Source organism: Chrysochloris asiatica, unplaced genomic scaffold (assembly GCF_000296735.1).
Source record: "Chrysochloris asiatica unplaced genomic scaffold, ChrAsi1.0 scaffold00063, whole genome shotgun sequence".
Lineage (NCBI taxonomy): Eukaryota > Metazoa > Chordata > Mammalia > Afrosoricida > Chrysochloridae > Chrysochloris > Chrysochloris asiatica.
The window spans coordinates 2,942,081-2,952,637 of NW_006408581.1; the positions used below are offsets into that span (position 1 = coordinate 2,942,081).

Sequence of the window (10,557 nt, forward strand, 5' to 3'; positions counted from 1 at the left end):
TGGTGAGTGGTCAGTGTGAGTTTGACAATCATGATGATCCTTGAAAAGAAAAAAAAAAAAAAATCCAAACTGTTAAAGGACCGGCTCCAGTGAAAGCTACAAGCCTAAAGGAAATGTGACAGGGGCTTATATCAGATATATTGTTATTGTTAAATGCTACCAATTCAGTTCTGACTCATACTGATCCTGTTTAGGGTTTCTGAGAAGTATCTGATGAGTTTGAACTGCCAGTATAGGGCTTCTGAGAAGCATCTTCTAGGTTTAAACTATATACATAAATTGCTAATGATGTGCACTAAGTAACAAACACAAAAGTGAATCCCTCTCAACATGTTGATGACAATTGCTAAGGTAAGACGCTTGTTCCATATAAAGAGCAAGACCAGATTACAATATGGTTTATACAATATCTAAATTGCATAATGGATTTTAAGTGATGCATAACTGTGTGTATGTGCACACACACACACACACATATACACAAATGAAGGTATGTTTAATGTATTTCTGCAAAATCATAAAAGCATTTATTAAAATCAAATTATATACCTACTGTTTCTCTCTCCATGTCTTCCATGTAGCTCTATACACTTCTAAATTGGTATTTCCATCCCTCTAATCCTTCACTGACCACCACTCATTTGTTAGTGTGTTGTACTGTGGTGACTTGCATGTTTCTATGATGCTGGATGCTATGCCACAGGCATTTTAAATACTGGCAGGGTTATCCATGGTGGACAGGTTTCAGCTGAGCTTCCTGACTAAGACAGATTAGGAGGAAGGAGAAGCAGGCTATTTCAAATGTTTAGCCATTGAAAACCTTTTGAATAGCAGTAGAACATTGTCAGATATAGTGCTGGAAGATGAAAATATTACGAATAGCATCAGGATATTGTCAGATATAGTGCCAGAAAAATGAGTCCCTCAGGTTGAAGGCACTCAAGATACGATTGGGGAAGAGCTGTCTCCTCAAAGCAGAGTTGACTATGATTACATGATTGGAGTAAAGCTTTGGGGATCATAATTTGTTGATGCGGCACAACTCAAAATAAGGAGTAACAGCTGCAAAAAAAAAGATCCATTAATAATTAGAACATGGGAATGTACAAGGTATAAATGTAGGAAATTAAGGAATTACCAAAAATGAAATGGAACACACAAAGATCCATAGCCTAGACATTAGTGACATGAAATTAACAGATATTGGCAACTTTGAATCTGACAATCATATGATTTACTAAGTTGGGAAAGAAAAATTCAAGGGGAATGGTGTCATATTCATCATCAAAAAGAACATTTCAGGATCTATCATGAAGTACAATGTTGTCTGCAATAGGATAATATCATATGCCTAAAGACTAGTTAATATCACTATTATTGAAGTTTATACACCAACCACTAAAGTCAGTGATGATGAAATTAAAGAATTCAGTGATTACAAATCGGGCTGCGAACCTTAAGGCCAGCGGTTTGAAACTACCAGCCACTCCGCGGGAGAAAGATGAGGCTTTCTATTCCCGTAAAGATTTACACCCTCAGAAACCTTGTACAGGGTCGCTATGGGTCGGAACCGACTCGACGGCACTTAACAACAACAACAACAACCAACCTCTTCAGTCTAAAATTATGATACACTTAATCAAGGTTTACTGATAATTACTGGTTATTAAAATACAAAGGTTGGAACAAAAGTAAGCTATCAGTAGTTGGAAAATATGACCTTGGTGATAAAAATGATGCTGGAGATCACATGATATAATTGTGCAAGACCAACAACGTATTCATTAATAATACTTTTTTCCCCTGAACCCGTTTTTTTATTTGACCAGAGAAATGCTACCTAATGCAGTTTAGAGGCTGCTCTGTTTTGCTGTCAGTCTCTCGTCTCTCTTTTCAGCAATGGTAACTCAAATGCCCTTTCCTCTAGGCAGGGAAATCCAAGGCTTATTACTTTTGTCAATGACAAAAATGTTGGAAAGTCTTGTGTCAAATCTATTGCCATTGGCATCCTTCACATGCACAACATCAAAAGAACCAATATGTTTTTCTCTGTTGCTGATCACACCAATACGGCCAAGATTGGCTCCAATGATCACGGTAAACACATTACCAGTGTCAAATTTGATGAAGTTGGTTATCTTCCCAGTTCCTAAATAAATCATGATGGTGTCATTCACTTTGATGATAGGATCTGAGTAATGGATGGTTCGATCATCATGAATCACTGGGTGTGAGATTCCCTTTGTACCAACAAGTATCTTTCTCATTTTGCACAGCTTGTACTTTGCCTCTTCAGCTCTGATGGGATGAACTGAAAAATGCCCTTTGGTGTCACAGATCAGGTAGAAATGTTCACATGTCTTCTCGATGCTGATGACATTTGTGAACCCAGCAGGGTATGTGATTGATGTCAGTTCAAATCTTGCTGTTGATTCTGAAGAAGCACTGCATACATATTTTCTTTATCTCATCTCCAGTCAAGGCATGCTTGCATCTATTCCTGAGGAAAATTATGAGGGGGAGATATTCTCTCAGCTTGTGGGAACCTGTTGATGGATGAAGTACAAAAATACCCGTTAGTTTGTTGAGCATCCAATGCTTAGGCGCTGTAATACACTTCAAGTATTTCTTGGGGCCCCAGGCCATGACGAAACACTGTGAAGGAAAAGAAGCACAATACCTTTTCAAAACAACATAAAAGGTTGCAACACACATGGACTTCACCAGATGGAATACACAGGAATCAAATTGACTACATATGTGAGAAAAGAAGATAGAAATGTTCAGTATCATTGACAAAAACAAGGCCATGTGCTAACAATGGAACAGACCATCAATTGCTCAGATGTGAGTTCAGAAAAAGAACTTTTAAAGAAGAGTTTTTAAAAGTTCAAGATAGCCCAAACATGACCTTGAATAAATCCCACCAATTTAGAGTCTCAAGAACAGATTTTATGCATTAGTCACTAATGACCAAAGACCAGCTGGGAGATGACATCAAGTATATTACACAGGAAGAAAGCCAAAGGTCATTAGAAATACAAGAAAGAAATAAAAGACCAAAATGGATGTCAGAAGAGACTCTGAAGTTCACTTTCCAGATAAGACATGATAAAATGAATGGAAGAAATGAGGAGTTAAAAAATGAACAGAAAATTTCAAAGGTAATTCAAAAATGGCTGCAATCAGACATCAACAGAGAACTGTCAGAAAATCAAGCAAGATTTAGAAAGCACCATGAAACTGGTGCATCATTGATGACATCAAATAGACTTTAGCTGAAAGCAGAGAATATGAAAAGATGTTTACGTGTGCCTTATTGACTATGCAAAGGTTTTTGACTATGTGAATAATGGCAAGCTATGGATAACACGAGAAGAAAGTGTATTCCAGAATTAAATCATGCTCATGAGGAACCTGTATATAGACCAAGTGTCAGTCATTCGCATAGAACAAAGGGATACTGTTGTTGTCATGTTGTTGTTAAATAGTGTTTAGTCAATTCCAAGGTTTTAAATATTTGTGAGAGCAGAAAGCCTTATCTTTCTCCTAAAGGGGATAGAAAAGATGTGCATCAAGGTTCTATTCATAGTACTATACTTATTAAATTTGTATGCTGAGAAAATAATCTGAGAAGCTGGATTATGTGAAAAAGAATGTAGCATCAGGATTTAAGGAAGACTCATTAAGAATCTATAATTTGCAGATGATATAACCTTGCTTGCTGAAAGTAAAGAGGATTTAAAATACTCACTGATGATTATCAAAGACTGCATTCTTCAATATGGGTTGTACATCAATGTAAAAACAAAAAAACAACCCTATTATCCAAAAAATAATATCACGATAAATGGAACACACATTGAAGTTGTCCAAGGCTTAATTTTTTTTGGACCCACAATCAACACTCATGGAAGCAGCAGTCAGAAAATTGCACAAGACTTCTTTAAAGTGTTCAAGGGCAAAGATATCAGTTCAACGACTAAAGTGAGCCTGATCCAAGTCATGGAGTTTTCAACAGCCTCATATGCAGGTGATAATTGAACAATGAATAAGAAAGATCATAGATTAATTGAGTTATGGTGTTGGAGAAGAATACTGAAAGTACCATAGGCTGTCAGAAGAATAAACAAATCTCTTGGAAGACATGCAATCAGAATGCTCCTTAGAAGTGAGAATGGTGAAACTTTGTTTCTCATATTTCAGACATGTTGTCAAGAGGGACAATCGCTGGAGAAGAACATCATGCTTGTAAAGTGGAGGGTCAGTGAAAATAAGGAAAACCCCTATGAGATGGATTGGCACTGTGGCAAGCAACAATGGGCTGAAGCTTAACAACAATTGTGTGGATGGTACAGGACTTGGCAGTGTTTCATTCTGTTGTGCATAGTGTCTGTATAAGTTGAAACTGACTCAATGGTACCTAACAACAACAACATTAATAACCTTTGCCTGAAGAATTCTGTGTTCATAGATTCACACTATTTGAAAGCAGTAGTTTCTAAAGAATATCAAATTGTGTTCCTTCTAATGAGGCTTTCTGCTACTGGGAATATTTAATGCCTAAGAAAACGTGTACAAGGTCACGAGGTGTCAGAACCGACATGAAGGTACTTAGCAACAACAACAGAGGTGATATGGCGAGGTCTCCTAATGAAATGCTTATAGGACAGCTGTTGCTACCCTTGAATAATGAGCATACGTATTGCTGTGATGGAAGAAAACAAATCCTCAGTGTAACTTACATGACCTTTTACAAACCAGTGCAGATTTCAATTTTCATAAAAGTTCTTCATAATAAGTTTCTGTGATTGTTCTGTAATCTATGAGAAAATATATCAAGATTTGTTGTTGTTGTTAGGTGCCATCAAGTCGGTACCAACCCATAACGACCTTATACACAGCAGAATGAAACACTGCCTGATCCTGGGCCAACCTCACTACTGTTACCACACTTGAGTACACTGATGATGCCACTGGCCAATCCATCTCGTTGGGGGTCTTCCTCTTTTTCTCTGACCCTCCACCTTGCCAAACAGAGTGAGACCAACAAACAGATACCAAAAAAAAAAAAAAAAAAAAAAGAATGCCCACACCTGTATCTCCATGGTTCTGTCAGGTATTAGTGGCTGTTCTGATCCTTCTCCCGCCTGGTCTCTCCCAAGATGGTGGCTTATGGAGCAGCTGAGCATCTTTAATTAGAAAGCAATGGATTTCTTGATTCTGATACAAATTCCCCTAGCTGTAAGCCATCCAAGCTTCTAAATATTCCTTTATATGTGGTTCAGAGTTCTAGCACCATCCCCTGAGCCTGCTTGATCCAGTATTCTGATGGAGCTCCACACTCCATGTACCTGATCTGCCATCTTGTTGTGATATCAAGAGTATCGCATGGTCCCATAATCTTTAGAGCTTACTTCTCTGTTGTCGGGGACCTACCTCGACAGGGAAGTTTGGTTCACAAAGTAGGGAGTCTGGCAGTGAAAGAAATAGAAAAAGAATATACACAAAGATGCGACGAGAGAAACAAAGAGACACTCCGAGACCAGAGCGGATGCAAAACCGGCAGGCAGACCCTGCATGGCAGGCAGCATCGCACTGCAGGCAGTAATGCATGCAGGATTCAATCTGTGTTCGTCTTTTATTTCATGGAGGGATTGTACACAAAGGAAGAAGATGATTATTAAGACAGGGTACAGAAATGAAACGTAATTAATTGTTCAAAACAGGACACAATGATTTACAGGAACAAACTCTAAAATATACATTGCAAATTGTTTTAATAATCTACCATTCTTAATTTTCCAAAAATTCAAGCACACTGTTATAAATTACTTTTTAGGCTTAAATCCTAAGGCAGAGATATGAGGTTTCTCAAGGCTAATTAACATACCTATAGCACTTAATCTCTAATGGGAAACAGTGAAAAGGATTTAAAAGGTCTGAAGGGAGTCAAGCTGTTTCAGCTACCTGGCTTAAGCTTTCAGGAGGAAGGAGGACATCCAAGTTAATGGGTTACACCTGGGGACAGTTTGAAGGGGCTACCACTATTATTCCTTGAACAATATTCCCGGAATTTACCAATCTACTTTGAGTGAATACCCTGGGTGAATTCTCTCCAGAGCCCCCTTGCGTAATCCCAGCAAACCTGCCTTTAGAACTTTTACGGCCTTGGCTTTAGAAGGGTTTTGGTTTTAATATGGTACATGGATATCAAGAGCTCATGTATTAAGTTAATATCAAACATAACTGAATAATTTGATAAAGAACAGTTTGGACATGCTTGCCAGGTGGCCAGAGCTTGTCCCTCAGAGAGATTTGTTCCCAGGACCCTATGCACTGCAATACAGAGGAGACATTAAGAGAGGCACATAAGAAACCATTTTCTCAGAAGCTACAATTATTGGAGTTAGAAGCATAGAATGAATAATAAGACCAAAGAAAATTATACAGAGGTAGCCCACCAGTGAATTCGCAAAAACCAATAAACCCAGGATGTCAGGAGGTCACTTCCTTTGGCCCTCAAGGTCCCTGGCTAGCAATCCTGAGTGGGGCCTTCGTGCTGGATTTTCATCCATGACATAGGGCCTCAGAATCTCAGTGCTTGCGGTCCCCAACACTCTGTTTTGAATTTAATTGGCCCAACAGATTCCTTCACAAGTCATTGCTTTGATTGAATCTTGCACTTTGGATTTTATTGTAAATCCAAGACTCCTCCTCAGTTATGATTCTTCCTACAAAATGAACTTCATTAGTTTCTACCTTCCTTAAAAGACCGATGAAAAGATCAGTTCTTTGAGCTAGTTTATTTTTGAACAATGCTTTTAGTACCCTTTGAACTAAAAGCTTGCTGAGGCCAAGAAATTCTTTTGAAACTGAAAATGCTGAACTATGAGAGATTCAACGGTCACTCTTACATTTTTTTCACTAGAACCTGGACATCAGTCGCAGTTTCTTCATTTGTCAAGACTGATATTCTTCCCTCTTTGTGCTCATGTTTTAGGGCTTCCCTACCTAACTTTAAATGCTTGATTCACCTAAAACCTGCTGTTTCCTGTGAGGTAGCATTCCTGTAAACTTGTTGCAAAACTTCAATGATTTGGGAAGAAGTTTACTTTAGTTTTGTTAAAAAAAATTGATACTAGCCCTTACCTCAAAATCGTTTTATTCTATGACTTAAAATGTATCCTTTTTTTTTATGGAATTCTAACAAGAATATGTTTTATGCATGTTAAACTTTCTTATTTGTAGTAAAAGGATTGGATTTTATAAAAAATAAACATCATATCTAGATGGCTAGGAGAAAAATGAATGTTTTGGACATCATCTAAATCTCTTGAGTTATGTTGTTGTTGTTAAGTGCCATGGAGTTGGTTCCAATTCATAGTGACCCTGTATAGGGTTTTCCAGGTGCAGCTGGTGAGATTAAACCACCCTGTAGTCCTGTGCTTATCCTATAGCACATCACCAGGACTCTTTGAGCCCTGGTAGTATAGTGGTTACAAATTAGGCTAGTAATGGAAAGGTCAGCAGTTCAAATCTACCAGCCCTTCTGTAGGGGAAAGATTAGGCTTTCCAGTCCCATAAAGCCTTCCAGCCTCAGAAACCCTATACAGGGTGCTATGATTTTGGAATTGACAAGATGGCACAAAACCACCATTGCCATATATATAATGAGAGAAATTGTTTCCAGCCATCCACTGATCACAGAGACATGTTCAAACATATTTTGATGGGCAAAAATTGTTAAGCACTCAACTACTAGTTGAAATAATGCAGGTGTGAATCCAGATGTGCCTCAGAAGCCAGGCCTGAAGATCTACATTTGAAAGGTCACAGCACTGGAAATCCTAAGGGCCACAGTTGTACTCTACAACGTATTGGACTGTCTTGAGTCAGAATCAACTCGATGTTTCCTGTGAGGGAATAACAATAACTGTTAGGTGAAAAGTTAATGCCATGAAGTGCATCCCGCTCTTGTTAAAATGACAGATTTCAGATGTCCACTGGGTGAATGCTATGGACTATCTCTTTGTTTTACTTTATAAGAAAACATTAATTTACATTCAATGACCACATTCTACATCAGAGGATGTTCTTGCTTACAAGCATTTGAAGAAGCTCTTGCTGGGTTAAATAGGAAGGGAGTTTATTAAGAGTAGATTGGTAAGCGCACAGAATAATTAGGAAAGCTGGGAACTAGGCCAGATATTAAGCAGTAAGAAAAGTGCCCCTATCTTTATTTTCATGCCAGTACAAGCATGCTAGTATATAGAGGCTAACTACCTAAACCTTTCCTTGAATGTTATTGTTGTTAAGTGCCTTTGAGTTGGTTCTGACTCACAGTGACCCTGTATAAAGTATCTGATGTTTTTTTCAATCTTTGCAGAACCAGGAACCCTCATCTTTGCCCTTAGAGTGGCTGGCTGGCTCAAACCTCAGACATTGTGGTTCGCAGTCCATTTCTTATCATATGGAGCTACTGCATTCCAACTTTTCTTGAATAAAATCTCCAAACTCTTTCTGGCTACGGGTCTGCAACTCTGCCCTGATCTTCATACCTCGAATGTGGTGTGACAAATACTTATCTGCCAGTGTGGCTTCTCTGTCCAAGTTAATCTAATTATGTTTCTAATTGACACAGCCTGGGTCACTTAAGCCATAGTTACAATGAAGGCTGGAGAAGCAACTAGAACTGTCAACCCCTGTGATAGGTGGCAGTATTTGGCAATCAAGAAGTTGCTGTTGTGTGCCGCCAGGTCGGTTTCCACTCATAGTGACCCAGTATAACTTTTCCATGAGTGGCAGGTGGGTTTGAACTGCTAAGTTTTCTTATAGGCCTAATTGGGCACACACACACACAAAAGCTAAACATTCTTTAAAATGTCAATGTTCAATTCTTAGATCTTTATGACATAGAACCAATTTTCTGTTCAGTATGCAAGGAAATGGAGAAAGAAAGAAGCTAAATAACTTACTCAAGGTAAAATGACTAATAAAAAACAATAACAAAATTGAAACCAAGATTTCCTAAAATTTGAGTTACAAAATCTCCTTTTATCTGCATTCTTAATAATTCACTTATAAATGAAAATGTAATTTTGATTAATAGAAATATTCATTTATGAGAAAATTATTCAGATTTGTATTGAATTTTCAATCATTTTCAAATGCTTTCTGTGCATGAAAATATTTGTACAGAGGTATATAAAGTAATGAAGGTCACTACACAATTCTAGTGACTAAGGTGATGTTCAAATAAATCATTTGTTTTTCTTTTAGTCATTTTATCATGATTTTCCTTATAAAATCAAACCCTTGTTTTACTATAAATAACAAAGTTTTACACATGTAAAATTGATTTTATATGTGAATTGCCGTAAGCTAAATATATCAAACAATTCCTTTCAGAGCCAAATTTTCACTTCTAAAAGGCAGTTAGACAAATATAAACACACATTTTCCCTCCTCAAAAATTATTATAGAATCATAAAGTGTCTCAGAAGATTTGAATGGTGTAATTAAGCTCCAATTAATGTTTTAATGATAACATATTAGATCTGAGAATAATAATAAAAAATAAAAGGTTAAATGTGATGCAATATTGACCTTTAGTAAAATTCAGCGTTTCTAATGGTAAACAAACTATTGGTCTGTATTTTATTGGAACCATTCTCTGTAACTACATAATCTCCCTTGCTCTTATTATGAGAAGCATTACAAGTAAGCATGCAGAAGATGAAAAGTGAAAATCCATGGTAAAGGTAATGATCTTTGAAAATTTTCTCTAATGAGTAATTTGTGGCTCAGTGGATTTCAAGAGATTATTGGTTTTGGAAATGGATTCTATCAACTAAGGAGATAATGAAAATCATTAGGGCTGAATAAAATAAAACAGCAAATTTGTAATGCACACTAGCATTCTGCAACTCTGTAGTTTCCCCACTTGTAGAAAGCTTTGTAAAAACCCACAATTATGACAAATTTTCTATATAGGTCAATGAGTTGCTGTGCTGTACAGAATGTTTGCATTTATAGCAAGGCATATTGCTATAAATACCATTTTAGAATAGCAAGCTTAAAAAAATAAATTAAAATATACGGTGGTATTCTATGACACAAAGAACAAAATTTTTCAGTCTATTTGATAGCAATAAATCAAATAATAAAGAAGCCCATGTGGGGCAATGATTAAACACTTGGCTACTAATGGGAAGTTGGCAGTTTGAACCAACCATTGGCTCTGGTAGAGAAAAGACTTGGTGATCTTCTCTCACAAAGTTTATAGACCAAGAAACTTTATGGGACAATTTTGTCTGTCACTATGAATCATAAATAATTGAAAGGTACCTAATAGAAACACCAAATCAAATCATTAACAAATTTATTGCATTAAAATGCTTGACACTGTAATTTTGTACCAGAGACTCAACATATTAACAAATACTAGAATACTTCTGGATAATTAATTTGCATTCTAGATTAAGAAGTCCTAACTTTTTTTTTAAGTTTCTATTGTGAATTGAGTGATAGTTTGCAATAGAGAACAGCAGCTTT

The 10,557-nt window shown here is 36.9% G+C and overlaps 1 pseudogene; it reads right to left on the reverse strand.

Annotated features, from left to right (window-relative positions):
• Positions 1-1,850: 1,850 nt before the first annotated feature.
• LOC102839464 lies at positions 1,851-2,646 on the reverse strand (annotated as a pseudogene).
• Positions 2,647-10,557: the final 7,911 nt, after the last annotated feature.